At 40.3% G+C, this 22,435-nt stretch overlaps 1 long non-coding RNA gene across 1 annotated transcript; it reads right to left on the bottom strand.

Moving 5' to 3' along the window:
* Positions 1-409: 409 nt before the first annotated feature.
* On the bottom strand, positions 410-14,229 carry LOC134815665 (uncharacterized). Its single transcript, XR_010160263.1, has 5 exons — positions 14,092-14,229; positions 13,858-13,945; positions 13,643-13,760; positions 3,559-3,892; positions 410-593 (listed from the first exon to the last, which is right to left on the bottom strand). It is a non-coding gene; the product is annotated as an uncharacterized LOC134815665 (long non-coding RNA).
* Positions 14,230-22,435: the final 8,206 nt, after the last annotated feature.

Here is a 22,435-nt window from a genome sequence, read left to right as displayed (position 1 = left end):
GAAGGTTTAAAGCTTTCGTGCCGCGCAATCGCCCCAAAATGGCTAAAAATGTGTACTGTCGAAGGATAACTTTGCGCAGGGAGTGCGCGGGCACGTCAATTTGATAGTTAAAATTGTACCTTGAGTATCTAATTAACAGCTAAGTTCGCTAAGCGTCATGTCTTCACATGATCACCCGAGACTCGAATCGAGTTCGAAACCGACCCAGACCCATATTCACATTTTTTATCCGAAACAAGTATTTAAACAACTTTTTAGTGGTAATACAATAAAAATGGCTAACCGTAGGATGGCTTGTTAGAACAACCATGTGGAGGTATCATTATGTTAATAGTAAGTTCAAGTCATTTTGTACTCATAGTTGGATAATATCCGGTTAGAAGAGACAAGGACAAGTGAAACAAGGAAATTAGGAGTGAGGGCAAATTTTCATTTTCTTTGAAAAATAAAACATTTTAATTTAAGGTTCTAATCTCACATAAAAACAAATTAACATTTTGATGTGATATCAGAGAATTGTTCGAGAGGTAAGGTCTAGGTATTCTTATCTCATCGTAGAAAATCTTTGGCAGAACTTCACTGCAACTCCCAATCTGAAAGAAATTGAATTGTCTTAAAAAGTCTCATATAAAAACGATTACAGGGGTAGGGGTTTCCAGATTTTAGCTATTTTCATTTCACCTTGAATTCAGTAATTTTAGAATGGATATGACCTGAGTTCCACCTACCCCGGAACATAAAATCACTACAGGGGTAAAGATTCTCGGTCTGGATTTTACCTGAATTTCAATTATTTTGGGATGGGCGTGGCCCCTGGGAGTGGCCTGAGTGGGTTGGGAGGTCGAAACTTGATTTTTATGATGGTTTGGGATAGGCAGTACCCATTTTTATGCTAAAACATGGGCCACCTACCCTGGAACATAAATCGCATACGGGGGTAAAGATTCTCAGTCTGGATTTGTATGGGATTTGGCCTGGATTTCAGCTATTTTGGGATGTGCGTGGCCCCTGGGAGTGGCCTGAGTGGTTTGAGAGGTGGAAACTTGGTTTTTATGATGGTTTGGGATAGGCAGTACCCATTTTTATACTAAAACATGGACCACCTACCCCGGAACATAAATCGCATACGGGGGTAAAGATTCTCAGTCTGGATTTGTATGGGATTTGACATGGATTTCAGCTATTTTGGGGTGGGCGTGGCCCCTAGGAGTGGCCTGAGAGGGTTGAGAAGTCGAAACTTAATTTTTATGATGGTTTGGGACAAGTACTACCTATTTAAACACTAAAACATGTGCCACCTACTCCGGAACAAAAAGCATCACAGGGGTAAAGATTCTCGGTCTGGATTTTACCTGGATTTCAGTAATTTTGGGATGGGCGTGGCCCCTGAGAGTGGCCTGAGTGGGTTGGGAGGTGGAAACTTGATTTTTATGATGGTTTGGGATAGGCAGTACCCATTTTTATGCTAAAACATGGGCCACCTACCCTGGAACATAAATCGCATACGGGGGTAAAGATTATCAGTCTGGATTTGTATGGGATTTGACATGGATTTCAGCTATTTTGGGGTGGGCGTGGCCCCTGGGAGTGGCCTGAGTGGTTTGAGAGGTGGAAACTTGGTTTTTATGATGGTTTGGGATAGGCAGTACCCATTTTTATACTAAAACATGGGCCACCTACCCCGGAACATAAATCGCATACGGGGGTAAAGATTTTCAATCTTGATTTTACCTGGATTTCAATTATTTTGGGATGGGCGTGGCCCCTGGGAGTGGCCTGAGTGGGTTGGGAGGTCGAAACTTGATTTTTATGATGGTTTGGGATAGGCAGTACCCATTTTTATGCTAAAACATGGGCCACCTACCCTGGAACATAAATCGCATACGGGGGTAAAGATTCTCAGTCTGGATTTGTATGGGATTTGGCCTGGATTTCAGCTATTTTGGGATGTGCGTGGCCCCTGGGAGTGGCCTGAGTGGTTTGATAGGTCGAAACTTGGTTTTTTAATGGTTTGGGATAGGCAGTACCCATTTTTATACTAAAACATGGACCACCTACCCTGGAACATAAATCGCATACGGGGGTAAAGATTCTCAGTCTGGATTTGTATGGGATTTGACATGGATTTCAGCTATTTTGGGGTGGGCGTGGCCCCTGGGAGTGGCCTGAGTGGTTTGAGAGGTGGAAACTTGGTTTTTATGATGGTTTGGGATAGGCAGTACCCATTTTTATACTAAAACATGGGCCACCTACCCCGGAACATAAATCGCATACGGGGGTAAAGATTTTCAATCTTGATTTTACCTGGATTTCAATTATTTTGGGATGGGCGTGGCCCCTGGGAGTGGCCTGAGTGGGTTGAGAGGTCGAAACTTGGTTTTTATGATGGTTTGGGATAGGCAGTGCCGATTTCTATACTAAAATATGGGCCACCTACCCCGGAACATAAATCGCATACGGCGCGGGGGTAAAGATTCTCAGACAGGATTTGTATGGGATTTGACCTGGATTTCAGCTATTTTGGGATGGGCGTGGCCTGAGTGGTTTGAGAGGCCGAAACTTGGTTTCTATGATGGTTTGGGATAGGCAGTACCCATTTTTATACTAAAACATGGGCCACCTACCCCGGAACATAGATCGCATACGGGGGTAAAGATTTTTAATCCTGGATTTCAGCTATTTTGGGATGGGCGTGGCCCCTGGGAGTGGCCTGAGTGGTTTGAGAGGTGTAAACTTGGTTTTTTTGATGGTTTGGGATAGTCAGTACCCATTTTATACTAAAACATGGGCCACCTTACCCCGGAACATAAATCGCATACGGGGGTAAAGATTTTCAATCTTGATTTTACCTGGATTTCAGCTATTTTGGGATGGGCGTGGCCCCTGGGAATGGCTTGAGTGGGTTGAGAGGCCGAAACTTGATTTTTATGATGGTTTAGGACAGGTACTACCTATTTCACCACCAAAACATATTCCAAAATCCTCTTCATAAACCAAGCGAACGCGTGTGCAGTTATAAATTGTGCGCGCGCGCCAGCCTTTCTGTCAAAGTGTGGCTAAACAAATTTTTTTTCAACACGAAAATCTTGAAATTTGCTAGTTTCAGAAGATAAATCCATCAATTTCCATGAATTTGGGACATTGGGACATCGAAGTGTTTGCTGTATTTAAGTGCTGGGAATTGGGTTAAGCCTCCATTCGATTTTCTAAGATGGATATAGTTATACTTATAAGCTAGGCATCAAAATTCGCGTAAAATTACCCAGGTTCATGGAATGAACCGAAATGAACGAAAATGAATATTCTCCTAAAAGTGCTCAAAGCTCCCGTGTTTGACATGGTAAAAAACCGAAATATCTCTGATAGGGGGGGGGGGGAGGGGGGGGGGAGGGGGGGGGGGGGGTACCAATGACATAAATTGCATAATGGAGAATTGGACAATAAAAATTTCCATTTATGCCATAAAACGTATGCCATTTTATGCCATTTTATGCCATTGGTACCCCACCCCCCCCCTGATATAAACCCGCAAAAGTGTTATTTAACAAGGGCAGTTACCTGCTCTGTCCAAGCGGGCCGGGCAGGTTGTTCAGAGGGTCTTTGTTATGGTTGCCGGGCAACATGTTGTTCTGGTTGCCTGGTCACAGGTTCCTCTTCGTCACAGACCATGTGCATGGCCTCCACAGACTGAGTACTGGCGCTCCGTTCTCTCACACACTGCTGCTTATCAGAGGGGCGGGCTGGTAAAGTACTGGTGACCATCTTTCGAGGGAGAGAGTGGCATGGTGGGTCATGTGGTTCAGGCTCACCATATCAACGGGGCCCTCCTCTTCTCCCTCTCGTAGTCTCGTTCCTTGTTCCGCATCATAACTACTACAGTCACGTCTCCACCCTAGTGAGATATAGTGTTAATTGAGGAATAATATTTCTTTCTGAACTTCATAATGTGGTGAAATCAGCAAGTAACATCAAACAGGCAATTTTTGGTGAACATGATGAGTAAGGTACATGGAAAATGGTAACTTTTGGTGAACATGGCGAGTAAAGTACATTAAAATTGGGAAATTTTGTTAGATATGGCGAATGAGATACCTCAAAACTGGTAACTTCTGGTGAAATTAGCGAGTAAGCTACACTAAAACTGGTAACCAAATAGGTAACTTTGGGGTGAAAATGACAAGTAAAGTACACCAAAACTGGTAACTTTTAGTGACCATGGCATGGTGCGGGGGGGGGGGGGGGGGGGGATGCAACGTCAATTAATGTCAATTAATGTCAATTAATGTCAATTAATGTCAATTAATGTCAATGTCAGTTTTGCAAAATTTTGGAATACTGACATTAATTGACACGATATTTTTCGACCAGAGATTATGTAGTTCTACCATATTTTTAGCACTTTAGAACGTTTATATCATCAATTTATTCACTACTATCACATATGGAAATGTGAAATGTGAAAAAAATTCAGATCACTAAACAATAAACCTAAAATAATACGGTTTTCCAAAATTTAATTTTCTTAAATGGGCGTGGCCATCCAAGGGCGTGGTTCTCAACATCATCAGAACTTAAAACCCACATTAAACGAAATACCTTCATTTTTTTTTTGAACATTTAAAATATAATTTGGAACATTACAGTAACGTTATTCAAATCTCAAACAGAAAAAAGTATATTTCAAAGCTTTGTGTTTTGATCATATGATTATGGGTGTATAGTGATTTTGATTGCATAAGTTTGATTGGGCAGTGATGGTGAGTGAGAAGATGATGGGAGTGCCAGCCAGTAACTCTGTCAAATGAACAGCCCACTGAGGAGTGGGTGAGCGCAAGCGCGAAAACGGCAGAGAGGGTGGCATAAAACGGAATACACGGCCACAGAAAAGACACAGAAACTAAACCGTGCGCGGTTAGTTAGCCAGTGTCTGAAAGCTAGTGTTGCCCGGTAGGAGGCATCCAAAAGAGGTGCCGTGGTGAACTGAGGAGGAAAAGTTCGAATGCAATGCGAAGCAACTCAAACTGATGATGAAGAGGTAAACTGAACGGGAAGTAAAGAAAAAGGAAAAGGAAGGATCCAGCTGAGGTCTGGCTCATGTCAGGAAGTGATGAAAAGCTCACAGACAAAATCATCCGTGGCTGTCTACCCCGTACGTAGGCAGTGTCCGAGATTTCAGGCATCAGGATACACTGAAACAGTGCAGGGCTGCAGGAGTCTGCGAGTGAGGTTGCGTTCAACAGCGATGATGAATTCCTTTCAAGAAGGTCGATGTTATTGAATGATTTGATGATTGATTCGATGCCTACAAACCATGACAATTTGAGGTTAATCTGCTCAGTCATTGCAGCTTTGACTAGTTGTTTAGAGGGGAGGCTCATAACTCTTTTGAAATATTTAGTGCTCAGTTTCAACATTTCAATAATGATTGGGTATGAGCCAGTTTCTCCCCAGGCTGTAGCATTGACTGCCCTTCCTTAAATGGGCGTGGCCATCCAAGGGCGTGGTTCTCAACATCATCAGAACTTAAAACCCACATTAAACGAAATACCTTCATTTTTTTTTTGAACATTTAAAATATAATTTGGAACATTACAGTAACGTTATTCAAATCTCAAACAGAAAAAAGTATATTTCAAAGCTTTGTGTTTTGATCATATGATTATGGGTGTATAGTGATTTTGATTGCATAAGTTTGATTGGGCAGTGATGGTGAGTGAGAAGATGATGGGAGTGCCAGCCAGTAACTCTGTCAAATGAACAGCCCACTGAGGAGTGGGTGAGCGCAAGCGCGAAAACGGCAGAGAGGGTGGCATAAAACGGAATACACGGCCACAGAAAAGACACAGAAACTAAACCGTGCGCGGTTAGTTAGCCAGTGTCTGAAAGCTAGTGTTGCCCGGTAGGAGGCATCCAAAAGAGGTGCCGTGGTGAACTGAGGAGGAAAAGTTCGAATGCAATGCGAAGCAACTCAAACTGATGATGAAGAGGTAAACTGAACGGGAAGTAAAGAAAAAGGAAAAGGAAGGATCCAGCTGAGGTCTGGCTCATGTCAGGAAGTGATGAAAAGCTCACAGACAAAATCATCCGTGGCTGTCTACCCCGTACGTAGGCAGTGTCCGAGATTTCAGGCATCAGGATACACTGAAACAGTGCAGAGCTGATTACGACCAGGGTCCTCACGGATACCCCGCCTCGGAGGTCGAGCCAATGCCCTGCTTTCGATACTTATGTCTACTGGTGGAACCTTCATATTTTCTCTACTAGCAGTCACTGTAACCCTATCACTCGGAAGGCCCCACAGCTCCTACATGGACGCACGGCCGGGAGCCCATGTAGGGATAAAAGTGAACGCAAGCCTTCCATCACATCCATCACAGATTCAAAGCTGGGAGGAAAAAAGGGAGGAGAGGAAAAAAGAAGAAAGAATACAAAAATAGAAAACTGAGAAAGGAAACTAATTATCTGCTTTCAGACTGTCTTTGAAGTTGAGGGTTAGTCTGTAGATCTTGTTAATGGTGCTGGTTGAGAGTTTGATCAAACTTACGTCCTCATCACTGGGAGTATCCTTGCAATCAGACTGCGACATGAACGTGGAGGCAAGATTGAAGCTACCATTACCAACATTGTTGAGTAGGTTTCCACTGAGATTTTGAAATTTGTCCCTAGGACCTTTCCCTAGGGGGCAGAAATGGAGCATATGATTCTCGTCCTCGATGAATAGCTGGTTGGTGTTAAGCTCGCAATAGTTGCAGGTCCTTTCATCAATTGGAGTTTTGTCATATCTCCCCCTTTCAATTCTAAGGTGATGAGAACTGGACCGAATCTGTGTGGTTGCCCTTCTGTCCTGAAAAGACCTAGCATAGGTTAGATATGGCTCCCATGCAAATTCTGTTTTGACTTCACTGTAGAATGATAGTTTTCTAGAATCTTTCACCAGAGAACCCCAGGAATCGCGGAACTGTTTTTTCAGGTTCTCTGTGATTAATTCAGGGCTGCAGGAGTCTGCGAGTGAGGTTGCGTTCAACAGCGATGATGAATTCCTTTCAAGAAGGTCGATGTTATTGAATGATTTGATGATTGATTCGATGCCTACAAACCATGACAATTTGAGGTTAATCTGCTCAGTCATTGCAGCTTTGACTAGTTGTTTAGAGGGGAGGCTCATAACTCTTTTGAAATATTTAGTGCTCAGTTTCAACATTTCAATAATGATTGGGTATGAGCCAGTTTCTCCCCAGGCTGTAGCATTGACTGCCCTTCTGTTTATACCAAGAAGGTATTTTAGGTGTCGTAGATGCACTTGCTCAAGTTGCTGTTTAGCGATGTGAGAGACCGCATGATCAAGATTGTGAAACTTGCTGAAGCTAGAGAGGACCTTATTGACGGTGGGTAGAACCGGGGCCCAAACTTGACAGCCGTAAAGTAAAATTGGCTTAACAAGGGTGTTAAATAATTTGTTAAGGCAGGATGCATCAACGAATCTCCGGTCTATAGTGCTTCTCAAGCTGAAGTAAGCTCCAAGTCCTTTACGGTATAGAGAGTCAGTTGCTTGCCGAAATTTCCCTGTGCTGCTTATAATAATCCCAAGATAGCAGTAGCTGGAGACCATCTCGATATCTCTTTCGTGAATGGAAGGACGCCAATTTGGGATGTCTGGTCCTTTGCCATTGAAGACCATGAATTTGGTTTTGGAGATATTGATTTCCAGACCCCATTCGTTACAGTAGTCCCCAATAATCGTAAGCAACTTTTGGAGAGACTCAGGATCTAGGCCGAGGATTACTAGATCATCAGCCCACGCTAGGTGAGTCACTGAAAGTCCAGCGAGTGTCGGACAGTTCGCAGTAGCTTCGTTGAGGAGGTCAGAAAGCTTTTTAAAGTAAACTTTGAAAAACTCAGGGCTAAGTGGGTGTCCTTGTTCAGTTCCTTTAAGGATCTTGAATGCTTCACTGATTTTCCCATTCATCTTGATATGACCCTCTGATTTGCTGTACATGTCTTTGATGATGTCGTAGTAGCCACCATTGACACCATAGCAGGCTAGTTTGAACATGAGAGCTTGTCTGCAGACTAGATCGAAAGCTTTGCGAAGATCAATGAACACTGCATATATTTTACTTTTGACTTTCTTGTATTTTTCTATGGTGGACATCAGCGTGAATATATGGTCATTACATTGACTTCCTTTGGTAAAGCCTGCTTGGTTGGGTGGATCAGGATGTGAGATTTGGCGGTGATTAACGAGCCGAGATAGCAGCATCGTAGAGAGCAGTTTTCCGATACAGCTACAGACTGCTATTGCTCTATAGTTGTCAGGGTTCCTGATGCACCCTTTTTTGTGAATTGGTGTGATCACACTTTTGCTCCAGAGGTAGACTCCTGTCTCCAGGCACAAATTGAAGAGTTTGAGGAGGAGCGACCTCATATTCATGCTCAGACCCCGGAGCATTTCGTTGCTGATGTGGTCAAAAGAAGATGCTTTGCCCGATTTGAGTTCGCCTAGCGCAGCGTTCAGCTCATCCGATGTAAATGGGCTGTTCAGTGACTCATTAGGGGCAGATCCCTCGGATAGGGCGTTGGCTTCTTCGAGGAGAGCTCTTTTAGTGAGAGTGTCTACGGTTGGATGATTGTCAGAATATAGCTCAGAGTAGAAATGATGGAAAGAGTTGAGTTGCTCCGTTTCAGTTTGGACTTCTTCCTTCTTGTAGTTCTTAAGCTTCTTGAAATCTCTCCAGGATATAGTTTTACCGTTTTTAATCTTCTTGTTAAGGCTATTGAAGAAGTCATCTCTTTTCTTATTGACAATCTTTCGATATCCTCTAGAGTTGGCACGATGCCGTGTTTTGATTCTCTGGTTATCAGGATTATTGTCGACAATTTTTATTGACCGTTTGAAAAGGCGTCGTGCAGTGTGACACTTGCCGTCAAACCATGAGGCGAACTTAGGTTTTGGATTCTTAGTTTGTTTAGAGATATCAAACTCTTTTTTAGCGACATCGTTTATGAGTTCTGTAATATGCCTATTCAGTGCTTCAACTGCCTCATGGGTTTTTGGAGTGGATTCGACATCTTTGGTCAGTTGGGAGATTCTTTGAATGAACTCAGGCTCTTCAAATGATTTTGTGAAGTTGGCTAAGCCCTCTTCTGTGATCTTGTATCGAAAGGGAGCTTCTTCGTAGATACTGGTGGGAGCTTGACTACTCCTTTGAGGGGCCCTTCGTCTATGCCAAAGGCTGAGTAAGATTGGATTGTGATCGGAGAACAGAGTGTGCTCACCCACTGAGAGGCTCTTGACACGGTGAAGAAAGGATGTTGATGCAATGAAGTAGTCCACTACGCTGTTTCCGTTCCACTTGTAGCATGTGTGGGCGTGCCCTTCATGACATTTATATTTGAATAACGAATCTTAAACAGCTAACATTACTCCTTCATACTAAAAAAGCCGATTCTAGATATTTTACCTGTATAAGAAACCAATAAAATATGGGCGTGGCCGGTGGGGACCGAAGATGGAAGAGTTGGAAGCTGAAATTTTTTTGGTGGTCTTTGAACCTAAGGATCAACAGATAAGAACATACTCATAATTATGCAAGGACATTTTGTTTTTTTGAACCGGTCTAACTTACATAGACGTGAATATCTTGAATATTTATCGAATAATGATAATCTCAAATTTCAAGACAAATTAATGTCAATTAATGTCAAATAATGTCAATTAATGTCAATTAATGTCAATTAATGTCAATTAATGTCAATTAATGTCAATGTCAGTTTGGGGTTTTTATGGAATACTGACATTAATTGACGTTGCATCCCCCCATGGTGCGAGCTAGGTACATAAAAACTGGTTACTTTTAGTGAAAATGGCGAGTAGAACGGGGACCCTAATGATCCAAATACTTATCGACCAATATCCATATTCCATACTCCCCTTACTCGGGAAATGTATAGAATACTTTGTTAACCAACAGCTTACCGAGAACATTGAAACAAATAAACTGCTCACCAACCAGTTATGGAAGTGACAATGACTTGGTGAATGTTGTCCAGAAATACGAAGGTCACTTGAGACGAACTCGTAGTTTTAGTGAAAGTGAGAGTCAGCAAGCCACAAACTCCACCACAGCACCGAAAGGAAAAAACTGTTTCAGTTTGTGAAGAAAACGGGATCTACGCTTAGATCTCGCCTCGTTACATCTAAACAGCTTGCCTTAGGTGCTAAACATGGTAAAACTGAACCCTGTCACAGAAGAAACTGCAAGTGTTGTAAAATGATCATGAGTAAGGACTCCATCACATCAAATGGCAAAAAGATCAAATCAGCCCCTGGTTGTTGCAAGACCTATAACATCATCTATCTTGTACAGTGTTCGATTTGTAAGAAAAACTATGTGGGTAGGACTATTAATAGCTTGCATAAAAGGATGGACGGACACAGGTCCAAATTTTATGAAATCATTGATGGTAGAGCATTTGATATTACTAGTGATGAGTATAGCCTAGGAGTTCACTTGATTGACTACGGTTTAGGAGTACATTATACATACAGATTTTAATGGAACTTTTATAACTTTTATTTTAGAGAATTGCAGTCCCAGTACACTTGAAGTAAAAGAAAATAACTACATACATTTGCTTAATTCTCTTAGACCTTTTGGCCTTAATACTGTCAATCCCTTTGGATTACCTATATTCCATAAACCTTAATATGATCTTTTTACCTTTTTCGGATTCTTAATTTTGTAACGGCTCGAGTTTCACTAACCTTTTAACATTTTTTAGGTTCAATGTCACTGGAGATGACTACAATCGAAATATATTTGGCAAGAATCTGAATGTTTTCAGTGTTGAAAGTTTAGTTTCTTAAATCCTGGAGTAGTCATTCGTGTCCCTGATATTTGGGTTAATTCTAACTCTCCTGCTCACCAACCATCAGTTTGGATTTAGGAATAATCAAGGATCTGAGAATATTCTTCCGCCCCGAGGTTCGAGACCTGGAACGGCCCTAAGGAACAAATTTGGCTTGGGTAGACTTTCTGAATAAGAGGCTTTCTGAATATGAGGCAGTTTTGCGCAATTGACCACGCCTTTTTTGGCACTTTCGCGATATATAAGCCCACATATCTCAATTTCTGATTGGAGAAAGGAGATCAATGCAAAATGGGTATGAAAATGACCAGAATCATCACATTTAGGGGGTAGAACCTGGTTTCAAAGTCCTCACGCTTAAGGTTGATGAGTTATGTGACCACGCCCTTCTACGCGTACGCTCTCGCGAGTAACAATTATCACACTTATTTCATGATATGATCTCAGCTTCTGATGGGAGTAAAGGGCTCATCTTTGGCATACAAATGGTCAGAATCATCACATCGAGTGGGGTAGATCATGGTTTTAAAGTCTACAGACTTCAGGTTGTTGAACTATTAGGTCAAAACGTAACTTAAGGCTCTCGCGAGCCGAAATTTATGTACTTATTACAAGATATCTCAGCTTCTAATGGGAGCTAAGGGCTCATCTTTGGCATACAAATGGTCAGAATCATCACATCGAGTGGGGTAGATCATGGTTTTAAAGTCTGCAGACTTCAGGTTGTTGAATTATTAGGTCAAAACGTAACTTTAGGCTCTCGCGAGCCGAAATTTATGTACTTATTACAAGATATCTCAGCTTCTAATGGGAGCTAAGGGCTCATCTTTGGCATACAAATGGTCAGAATCATCACATTGAGTGGGGTAGATCATGGTTTTAAAGTCTGCAGACCTTAGGTTGTGGAGTTATAAGGTCAAAATGTAATTTTAGGCTCTTGCGAGTAGTAGTTAATTTACTTATTACAAGATATCTCAGCTTCTGATGATAGCTAAGCGCTCATCTTGGCCATAAAAATGGTCAAAATCATCACATTGAGTGGGTAGAGCACGATTTTAATGTCTACAGACTTCAGGTGTACGAGTTATTAGGTCAGACCCCATTTTTACCCATGTATACAAGCACAATATACATTATACATTACAAGCACTATGTACTAGCAATAAGTCCGATAAAAAACTTATAGAGAAAGTTCTGACTTTTGCACTTTAAAACAACTGATCGGTATAAGTTATAACGTAGGATGCCACGACCATTGATGAAAGTGTTACTCGCAGCCCAAATTGGCACTGGGTGTGAAACTCAGTCAAGAATAGGTACCAAATTGTCAGCCTTAAAGGCGATTCCGGAAATGTACCTTGAAGGCTTTGAGTAGAACTAAATGAAGCTCAGATCAAGAAATTTGAGGAATACTTGGTGAAAGTTTTTAAAGCTTACAACAGAGTTTGTCACATTTGACATGTTGAGAGCCTATCAATATAGTAATATTGATTATATATTTGACTTGCCACCAACATCGCACTCTATTGTAAAGGGGACACATCCCAAGATTACCGGTCTTTCGTCAAAGACCAGTCCAATATGTTGGTCACATGTTTCTGTAAGAACAAAGATATCGACAACAGATGTGGCAGGAGATGTAAATTCTCAAAGAAAGGTGTGCTTAGCTATGCTTATCGTGTCTGCCAAAGACAGATCAGGCCCACCTAACTTCAACCTAAGACTCTAAGAGATAGAAGCCATTAAAACCTTCAAGAAATACACGTAAAAAGGCTAACAAAGAGTAAGTTTATATATTTCGGTATTGATCAATCATTGCATATGAATGATGAACTGTTACTTGAATATCCCGTAAAACGAAAATCTGACTATTTTATTTGTTATCAAGGGAAAGTTTAATGCTATTATATATTCATCAAATAGATTATCATCCTATATTGAGTTGTGATCTCATGTTTCAATTTTGAAAATGTATATCCATTTACTACATAACAATAGATTAGCAGAACAGTCTACTGCTTGTTTATTTGCAGATGACAGTGCACTATATTTTGATAATATCACTTGAGGCTCGTCTGACAATGTAGTAGAAGTAGTATAAAGATTTTATATGAATGGCTTAGAATTAACAAGCTGAGATTAAATGTTTCAAAATCCTCATTCATAGTACCTTACTCGGGAATATTATAGCGGGTTAATTTATGACTGGGAAAATTAATGACCGGGAAAAATATGGCGGAATTTTCCAAAACCCACCAAGCATCAAAATGTATTACTATTAGTTTACCTTACTCGGGAACATTATAGCGGGTTAATTTATGACTGGGAAAATTAATGACCGGGAAAAATATGGCGGAATTTTCCAAAACCCACCACTTTATCCCAGTCATAATATTCCCGAGTAAGGTATTCGACAAATGTCCTAATCTTGATAGACTGTCGATCCCTCTTGATTTGGAACATGGCAGTCTTCACATAAATCCCAGAAATACCTAGGTCTGGTAATAGACAACCTGTTAAACTTTCAGGACCATATAATATTGATTATGTAAGATCATGTTACTAGGAGAATAGGAGCATTATTATAATCTAGGTTTTAAAAAACTACATACTTCCACTGAAATATAGAAAAATGTTTGTAAACGCTCTTATGCTTCCTCAATTTGATTACATGGATATTATAGCTGATTTTACATTTTGAATGCTTTCGACTAGTTTCTAGTACAATTGCCCACAATTTAATACTCTGTACTTAGATTACAAACTAACTCACCTAGCAAAAGGGATCGGAGAGAGCGAACAGGACTGTTGTGTTATTATCCCATAACGTCAGAATGTATAGTAGTTCATCTTGAGAAGAAAACATTTCCACTTATACTCTTCATCACATTCTGACAAATATTTATCATTGATATATAGTATAATTACACAGCAGACTTCTATTTTGATTTGAACGGGTCATGTTTCAAGCAAATTAGGAGCCCTTACCACTGCCGTAGATTATAAGTCCATATTTTAGCAACCATATTTTAGGAATGCTGCATTCTGGACGGCATTGTTTTTCAGATCAATTCACCTGGACAAAAATAATAATTGAGTAGTTACCCTGTCTTCACTGCAAAAATTATTCGGTGAATAAAAGATTATTATTCCCATTATTATCACTTATCAAACGAGATAGCTACAACAAATATCATCAAGTGTCTAGACGAAAGGTCTTACCTCTATTCTCTGGTTGCTACTTGCGGGTTGGTTGAACATTTTAAAGTCAGCGAGTGCCAGCGGTAATCGATTACAATTCAACAATGAAAGATACCAGCTTACGTGCATTGCATGACTCAATAACAAGTAACCTTAAACTCAGTTTTAATTCTCAAAACGAAAATATTTACTCCGCAAACGTTTACAAAGTTTGCAATTTGGATAAAGCTTGGATGCGCGGCTTGACTACTTGACTAGAATTACATAACATTTTTAAAAAAATTTCTAATGTAATGTCTTATTTCAATTTTTTTCTCCAATCAATGTTAATGACCAAAACTCTATTAAGCATACCATATACTAGTGTAGCGTAAGAATTATACTTATATATTAATCATACCAATACCATAATTATCAACACTAAACGGCATATTTTGTATTTGTCATGAGCAAATAAAATAAACTACCGTCAATCATTAATTACGAACAGTGGATCCATTAAATAAAAAAATTTAATAGTTTATGAAATTACCACTTGTATATTTGAATGACAATTATTGCCAAATTTGGAAAACTAAAGTTTAAATTGATAATGAAATATAATTTGCAATTAGTCGTTGTTGCATTGCATTGTATTGCGCGCGGCGCGAGTGACCGTCCGTTTGACACACTCGCTGCTAATAATGTATGCGTCTAATTCATCATAAATGGAAGGCGCGCCGGTGTAATTTTTGCGCGCGAATTTACGATTTAAACGAAAAGAAACTGCAGGGTTATTGGATGCGCGCGCGACCCAGTAGTGCATCGCGCTACAAGTGCACCCCCTATGTAAAGTGATTAATCATCATCCTCTGGTTAGAGCAACCAGGTAAGCAATTACAAATTAAATTTAATGATCAGTGATTGAACGGTTTACTGTTAATATTTTTTAAAAGTACACTCCGATCATCCCAAAATTGCGTGTGTTGCATGCATTAACTTTTAGAAATTATAATATAAGTCAATTTAGTACAAAATCAATTATCAATTATTAAGTTTTGAAAATTGAAAATGAGCTATTTTTTAAATTTATACGTATAAAAATAATTTGTAGCGTTATGCACTACTGGGCCGCGCCGCGCATCAAATATTGTTTCTCGCAACCATTTACAACTTTTGGTAGATCGGCGAATTCGAAATGCACCACTGGGCCTCGTCGAGCTAGCGGAGGATTGACATATCGCGCACAGGAGGAGCAAAGTGCAAAGAAACTGTCACTAACTGCTACAAACTGCCACTAACTGCCACAAACTGCCACTAACTGCCACAAACTGCCACTAACTGTTACAAACTGCCACTAACTGCTACTAACTGCCACTAACTGCCACTAACTGCCACTAACTGCTACAATCGCGCCCACGCACTGCGCGCGCAGTTTGCAGCAGTTAGTGGCAGTTTGTAGCAGTTAGTGGCAGTTTGTAGCAGTTAGTGGCAGTTAGTGGCAGTTAGTGGCAGTTAGTGGCAGTTTTCTGCAGTTGCGCCGAGCCTTTTAGCAATTTGTCTTTGGCGCCTTACATGCCACATGACTTATTGACATTGTATAATTGGTCTAAAAACAATTTTGTATTATTAGAAAATATATGAATTTGGGACAAAATAATTTACTATCGAAGGAAACAAATATTAACTTTTTGACAAGAAAAGCGATTACCAACTAGTACTACAGTTACACAAACACTGCATGGCAATACGATTACAAATTGTTTAAATGTTAAATCCGGGTATCGCTATTAGTATTACAATAGCACAAGTGCTATTGTGCCAAAATTACAATATTATATGGTCAATCGTAATCATTTGCAATTTGGAAGACCCCTCTGCTGATATGTAAACGACTCCTTATACTAACTTGATTGTAGCAAACCGCGTGATGTTTATTGATCATCAGTTCGATAGGACGATAGTTATGAGAAAAGCTACAAAACTACAATTTCCATTACCAAAGTTTTAGAACTAAACGCTTGATTGAGGGTTCAGAACTTTATTTGAATAACAGGGCCTCCCACGGATTGAACAGTTTTGTGCGGAGAAAGAAGTGAAGAGAGTACGAAGCCAAAGAGTTCTCCGACAATTATTCCAGCCAGCCTCGCCGCAGCAACGCCAACAGCAAGCAGGGACTTATCCATGCAACATATATAAGTATACACAACGCTGACCCAGAATGGACACGCCACGGTACCACTATAATATTTGCTTCTATTCTCCGTGATACTGATAGCACTAGCAGTAGCAGAATTTGCTGCTTGTAATTCCTGGGCGTTGCTGAACCTGTCATTCCGCCCTATCTGCTATAGACATATTTTTAATCGCCATAATATGTTCAATGTTAAATCAATGTGTTTAACTTAATAAATGCAAAAGCCTGAGCGAGGTTACCCAGGTAAATTAATCTTTGCAAGTTGAATTTGCGTTTCTGAAACTACTCTCTGCACTGGTAATTGTATTTAAAAGGGAACACAAAATGATGTACGTGACCAAAATTATTCCCCGCGCGACGTGATAAGATTCTCTTTCAGCATTCAGTTTCAGTTAATTCTGGGTAATTCGCGCGTAAAATCATATTGGCACGTGTGCGTTCCATGTTCTCAGAATTAGGCAACGGTAAGTTTATAATCTTTAACTTTAACTGTTTGGAAACAGGTGTTGTTATTTTATGCTGGGAATCCCAAAAAGTGCTTGATCGGCCAGTTCATCATTGTGTCTCGCTAAATACTTGGCTAGTTTCATTATGCTTCGACTAATCATCACTGTTGGCTTGGGGATGGTATTCAACTGTTGAGGGCCTACTGTAACAGCCATTAATACGCTTATAGTTTTCAGACAGCTACTAACCGATATCCAATGGGTCTCAGCCATAGAACAATACAGGCTCAATTCGGTGGCTCGGAAAAGTATAATCTATAATATTGAAAGGTTCATGCGCAAATTTACCTAGTTTAGCCGTCATTGATTAGGTACAGACCGACGGAATTGCTCATCAGCAGATCTTGCGCTTCCGCTGCTGTATCGGACGTCTGTGATCAAAGCAGTAAAGTCGACCTCCCATAAATTGACAACAGGATGTCCCCTGATTCTCCTAGGTTTCTGGATAGAAGTCGACTATTTATGCTCAATTCTCGAGCCGATAATAGTCTTGCTTAGATTTTCACACAATAGTCTTAAGATTCCTGTTGGTTTCATCGGTGTAATTTATTACAAATATTATCTGTTCACCTTAAAGTTAGCAAATTTTGATTTTCGCAATTGAAACTATAAAAGCGATATGATTAGTCTTGCCAACAAAAGGTGGCTCGAGCTCCATTCCCCCCTACATAAACATTCAGTAGGGTTTTGTGTTCACCCGGCTTATATATCAGGGATATGATAAACACACGAATCAGGATGTCTGGAAGGAGTTTCTAGATGTCATGGACACGTGGTGTGACGGCGCAACAAAGAAGAAGATACTTTAATTTCGCAGTACACGTTCTACCGAGAGAAAAGAGGCTTATTCTCTACTGACGCTGCCTCAAGACCAAGTTTTAGCCAAGATTCTGACGGTCCAGTCTCTTGGTGGAGCAACTTCGGTTGAGAGGTACCCGAACTACAGAGTTTTCCAATGAAAGCGCTGTCGCAATCGACATCAGCCTCACCCTGTGAGACGAATTGGAGCTTGTACGACTGGGTGATAAACAAAAAAAGAAACCGCCTCACAGTTAACAAGCAGCGAGACCTTATTAATATTATTATTTATGTTATTATATTTATGTTATTATATTTATGTTAACACAAGTTTGCGTCTTATGAAAAATTCACGAATTAAGGAGCAATAATTTTATTATTATTTGCTTATTGCTATACTAGTGACTTATTTTTATTCATTGTTGTTTATTTACTGTCTAATTCCGACAACATAGTTTTATCTCATTGTATCCATTTAAAGTTAAGAACGGACATTAAAATGAACGCTCGGAGCCCGGAGGCATTCAAACGTTTACGTACGGGCGTTGACTTGAACGTAAATGGGCAGACTATTTAACTTTAAGGTTAAACGGATATTAATATATGTACGCTATGCCCTAGCTGGGGCCTCTTCTCAGACTCTCGAGCGTTCAATTTGAATTGGTGTCGATTCAAAATTAAAGTTAATTAAAGTTCAATAAGATAAACTTATCATTGCTGGTTTGATTTTGGAACCTTCTCTAGACCTAGTAATTTTGGATTCGTAAGTTATGTGCGAGAATAGCTTCCCAGTCCCACGTCAAAGTGATTTATAGATTATCCTTATTTTCAAGGGAATCGTTAGGTATTCGTATACTTATAGTATAGTTTTATTATTACACGTACGTGACCAATATTATTCCCCGCGCGATGTTATTAGAAATTAGATTCTCTTTCACTTTGATCAGTTTCTTTCAAAAACAGATTCGCGCGTCAAATATATTTAGTTTGCGCGCTTTTGGTAGGTACTCCCAAAAGTACGTCAAAATGCAATTCTGTGAATTGCATTATTATAAATTTATAGTCATAGGTAATAGGCTCCATGTCATTGTCCACAGGACTGGTCACCGTTAACCTTGTTTAATTTAAACTGGTTGGAAAACGCGGATGTGTTATGAAAAATAATGTTTATCGCTTTGCCATTCGGCCGGTAGAATTAGATCAGAAAATCATGCGGATACCGATAAGACGATAAAACAGTTATCGAATTTTATACCTTTACCTAAGGCTAATGGTGATGCAACGCTAATGGAATACCTTGATCAGAAAGAAGTAAGAACTTTTGCTTTTGGCAAATCTAAAAACCACGGAAATTTTCAGCGACATCAACGCTAAAAGTAAAATCGGAAACGATTTTCACTTCAAGATCTACTTAGAGAAAGGGTAATCTTACTGTAGTGCGACACGAACTGTAATGCGACACGTACTCTAGTGCAAAGTCCGACAAAAACACCCTCTGTCGCACTAGGGTACGTGTCGCACTACCATCCAGGTAGCGTACTCTACTGCGACAAAATATCCTGACTTATTTCCAAGCTCAGGTCACATCCTATCCTTCTTATGGACCATTAAGTGATTCGTCGGGTCGGTTCACGTCACTTATTTCGAATTGATCTTGCGAATACGATTCGTCGGTTCACATCACGTGTTTCGAAGTGATCCACTGATCACAATTCCTTCGGGTCAGTTCAAGCCACGTATGCAGTGTGTGATCCACCGGGTAACTCTTAAGCAGCATATGATCCTCATTCCTATCACACGTATCGTATGAAGGTAAATCTCCGATTTGAATAACAAGTTCATATTCTTGGGCCATATATAAAGTCACGATGATTCTACCAAAGCATCGAACAACATCAACATGTATTCTTCAATCACCTCCATTCCTGGACGCACTACTGGTTCAAGAAACGTTATCCACGACGGATACCGCTACTGCCTGGATAATTAGAAGCGCGACGACAGGACCTACTGGCGATCCACTGGGAAGATCTGCTCCGGACGTCTCAGTCTGATGAACGACACTAGGTACTGTGACCAGTACGAAGACTTATTCCCACCCTCCTACTCCTGCAGCAAACTCTGTCCACACAGCAAAGCAGCATATGAAACGGAAAGCTTCCGATACTGACCTCCCTACGAAACACCTACCTAATTGCTGATGCTGTTGGACATTATGAAGCCCTCTTGGATGAGCTCCTTGCTTTTGGAGTCGACCCTCAATCTGTCATGAGTGACTACGAGAGAGCCCTGATAAACGCTGTGGAGACAACCTGTATACTACCAAGAGAGGATGCTTCTTCCACCACAAGCAAGCACTTTGGAGGAAGATGCAGCAACATGACCTAGTCCCGGAATACAACGCAGAGAACTCAGCAGTACGGAAGTACTTTAAGATGATCGGTGCTATTGCCTTCGTGGACCTAATCTTCGTGGACCTAATCTTCGTGGATTGTAATCTTTGATTTTATATTTAACCCCATATTTACTCATACACGACTACACTCTTGTCATTAAAATTTAAAAATGGAAAGTCAAATTTTTATTGCGTAAAGTGTTTTGTCGCACTTTAGTTCGTGTCGCACTACAGTCCAGGTAGCGCACTGTAGTGCGACAGTGTCGGCCTTGAAATTTCTCTGTCGCACTAGGGTACGTGTCGCACTACGATCCAGGTAGCGTACTCTACTGCGACAGTGTCGATCTTGGAGGTTTCGCACTAGGGTACATGTCGCACTAGAGTACGTGTCGCACTACAGTACGTGAACCGAACTGCTGAAGGTAATTCGTTAGAAGGCTTACATCTCGATCCCGGGGTGCGGATAGAAGAAAAACATTATTTATAGTCTTGGACACTTATAACTAGCTGATAGCACAGACTACGTTTTTGTTAGGAAGAATTAGGGTCCGCAAATATGATGTCATTGTCAAAGTATGAGTATTCACTTTGATAGACACCCGGCTTAGTTGTAGTGAACGTACGGAACGTTCACTAAAAATAGTTTGTGAACGCGTTCGCTAAAAGATTTAACGTTCGGAACATAAGGTAAAGGAACGTTAATCAGATTTGAAATATTAACACGTCGACACGCCATCGTTTCCCGCAATTTTACTTGTTCTAGATGAGTTAGAAGAGTTTTAGCGCGCGTGCATGCACGTGTCAGCAGAAAATATTTTAAATGCTAATAATTTAGGTATTTAATGAAAAAATATGTTAGTCTCATTATCGTATAATGGTCAGCATCCGCAATGTCTATCAGTACAGCATCTCCACGTAATTGTGTACACTGTATAGTACACGGAATGAAGTATCGAGCATTAACAGATATATGTGTCATCATTAATTATGGATGAAAATACCTTTGAACTATTGAAAGTTGATGATCAATAAACGTCATGCGGTTTGCTACAAGTACAGTCAAGTTAGTATAAGATCTGTCGAAATTCGAGTGAAATTATTTTCATTCCCATACATTCAAAAACTGAGCCAGTAAACCTTATTAATATTTAGACATGATAAGTAAAAGTAACTCCAATCATTCCAATTTTTCGTCTGGTGTATGTGAGATTTTTCCCTCCAAATACTTTACCGGCTGATAAACATTAATATATTTCATGTACACATCTGTTTTCCAAACAGTTTAAGTTAAAGACTAAAGTTACCGGTACGTGACCAGAACTGCATTGAGTGCACACGTGCGAATTTGATTTTACGCACGAATTAGTATTAAATGTTAGACCAAGAAATCGATCTAACACACATGAACTGTACTTCTGTACACTTCAATGATTGGGCTGATGACTCCAGTGAAAGGGCTGGTGACTCTTATAGCGAAAGTGCTGGTGACGAGGAGAAAGACCATAAACCAGGGATTCCTTCGAGGGAGCATGTAAGATTATATCCAAAGTTTGTTCGCCAATGGGGTGTGTCTGGGTGTCAAAGATCTTCAAGGTGGGTGCTACTTGTGATGAACTCTAGAAGGATGGGATGGTAATACTCGGTCTGGCCGTCTGGAAGCCCATATAATTCCAGTTCAGAAACCGATTAAGGAGGTGCGGCTACTGATGAGAAGTCTCCTTAAAGTTTATTTGGGTTAGAAACGCCATCTGGGTCCCTACCCTCGCACAAGATTATTCTCAATTTTCTTGTTGTGTTCCACAATTCTACCAATAAGTATACTTACCTTTATGTACATGATATCTTTCTATAGCATATTCTCTATACAATAGTGTTTCTCCTATAATAATATATTGTACATGACAGACATAGAACTTATCCTGACTGTCATCTTTTGCGGACCCTAATTCTTCCTAACAAAAACGTAGTCTGTGCTATCAAGACTATAAATAATGTTTTTCTTCTATCCGCACCCCGGGATCGAGATGTAAGCCTTCTAACGAATTACCTTCAGCAGTTCCATAACTTAAGGTAGATACCATACTATACTACTTGTATCACGTCGCGATCCCCACCGACATGTCATTACTTTCTCTAAGTAGATTTTGAAGTGAAAATCGTTTCCGATTTTAGCGTTGATGTCGCTGAAAATTTCCGTGGTTGTTAGATTTGCCAAAAGCAAAAGTTCTTACTTCTTTCTGATCAAGGTATTCCATTAGCGTTGCATCACCATTAGCCTTAGGTAAAGGTATAAAATTCGATAACTGTTTTATCGTCTTATCGGTATCCGCATGATTTTCTGATCTAATTCTACCGGCCGAATGGCAAAGCGATAAACATTATTTTTCATAACACATCCGCGTTTTCCGACCAGTTTAAGTTAAACAAGGTTAACGGTGACCAGTCCTGTGGACAATGACATGGAGCCTATTACCTATGACTATAAATTTA

This window comes from Bolinopsis microptera, chromosome 5 (assembly GCF_026151205.1).
Source record: "Bolinopsis microptera isolate Bmic1 chromosome 5, MBARI_Bmic_1.0, whole genome shotgun sequence".
Lineage (NCBI taxonomy): Eukaryota > Metazoa > Ctenophora > Tentaculata > Lobata > Bolinopsidae > Bolinopsis > Bolinopsis microptera.
This window is presented reverse-complemented; position numbering and strand designations above follow the sequence as displayed.